This window comes from Vombatus ursinus, unplaced genomic scaffold (assembly GCF_900497805.2).
Source record: "Vombatus ursinus unplaced genomic scaffold, bare-nosed wombat genome assembly UNPS02014810.1, whole genome shotgun sequence".
Taxonomy (NCBI): domain Eukaryota; kingdom Metazoa; phylum Chordata; class Mammalia; order Diprotodontia; family Vombatidae; genus Vombatus; species Vombatus ursinus.
The window spans coordinates 40,065,445-40,067,407 of NW_020954588.1; positions in this window are offsets into that span (position 1 = coordinate 40,065,445).

Below are 1,963 nucleotides of genomic sequence, written 5' to 3' on the forward strand. Positions count from 1 at the left end.
GAAAGAGAGAGAGAGGGAGAGAGAGAGAGAGAAGAAGAAGAAGGGAGGGAGAGGGAGAGGGAAAGAGAGAGAAAGAGAGAGAGAGAGGGAGGGAGAAGAAGAGGGAGAGGGGAGAGGAAGAGGGAGAGGGAGAGGGGGAGGGAGAGGGAGAGGGAGAGGGGGAGAGGGAGGGGGGGAGAAGGAGGGAGAGGGAGAGGGAGAGGGGGAAGGGGAGAGAGGGATAGAGAGGGAGGGAAAGAGAGAAAGAGAGAGAGAGGGAGGGAGAGAGAGAGAGGGAGGGAGAAAGGGGGGGGGGAGAGAGAGACAGCGCTTGGCAGTTACCTTCTCCTCCCACCCTCTCCCCAGCTCAACCTTGTGTTGACAGGTGTGCATAGCAGTTGGAGATGAGGAACTAATGTGTGGCTCCTGGCTCTTACTCCTCAATGAGGTCAGGCACAATCTATAGCCCGGCAATATTTGTGGACTGAAAAGCATTGCTAAGCTGTTAAATATCAATTTCTTTATCTGTAAAATGTGGGTGATGATAACGAATGCACAACCATCGGTCCCCTGTATTCCAGAGGAGGGGGTTGGACTAGTTCATCTCCCCAGCGCTGTGGTGAGGAAAGCATGAGCTGAGTGAAATACAGGCTGAAATAACAACATAATCCTTCCTGAGCCTCCCTCAGTATTTGAGCTGCAAATGGTTCCCAGGAGAGTTCAAAATCGTTCTCTGGCCCCTTCAAGCTTCGCCTCTGTTGCCACGTCTCAGCATCAGAAGCTTGGATTTGTAATCACCAATGAAGCTCACTCTTTCCCTGTCATGGATATTCTATTAACATGCTCTCTCCTCTCCCTATCTGCTTTAATGTTGTACCAAAAAAGAAAGGAAGGAAGGAAGGAAGAAAGAAAGAAAAAAGAAGGAAAGAAAGAAAAGGAAGGAAGGAAGAAACCAAAAGCTTGGGTTGTTTCACCAATATGAAATAGAAACCTTGCTCCCTCCTCAGCCTTACCCTTCAGATTTATGCCACCTTCTTCCTCATCACCAGGATACTGTGAAAAGACCTGCTTGAGAGTAGAGAGGAGAAAAACAGGGTTTAATTCTCATAGCAGAAAAGAGCAAATTTCTCCTTACACAGGAAGCAATAAGAAGTCAGTATATGAGTCATGTTAAAAATGTCCACTAGTATAGGGCCAAGCATAGATCCCAGTAGGATTCGCTGGGACAGCCTGCTTGCAGGACATGGGGTCTGGGCTGCTGGGTCAGTACACTGGTAGGCTGGGTGAGCAGATTGTCTCTCAGGGATATGGTGGTTACAGCTGCAGGAAGAATCTGCTGGTTTTTCTGACCTTTCAGAACTCACAAGGTCATTTTATCGCCAATCCTCCTTCATCTAAGACCAGGAAAGAATAGACATAACAAAACTAAAGGAATTCAGGTTTGTATATATGTTCCAGGCTTACCAGGCACCCAGGTTAGGTAGGGCTTAAGGCCCTTCTCCCACCAATAGGCTCCCAGCAGTTCTTGCCTCACTCACCATGAGGGTAAAGATTTGACCAGTTAGTGTGTTGAGTATACACCCTCAGTTTTGGCTCAGTGGTCAATTAAAAAACTTTTCTTCATCACATGGTAGGCAGACAAGAAACAGTTCCAGAATAGCTCATGCTCTGAATGAGGGGCAGGCCCCTTCCTTCCACACCATCACACATTTCCCAAGGCAGGCTCACCAAGCATCCATGTGTGTTAGCCCCAGGCAGAAACCATTTTACACAGTCCCAAGACTTAGTCCTCATTGGTCAGCTCCTGTTATAATAGCATAAGAAACTGTCTAAAGCTTTGCTCAATTCTAGGTAAACAAAATTTATCTCCCAGTCTAGTAACCCTAGCAAAACAGAAAATGAGGCTAGAAATGACCCGTTCTTGAGGAAAGCACACTTGTTCTAGTCATCACTTCTTTCTTTTCTACATATTCTCCAATCATCA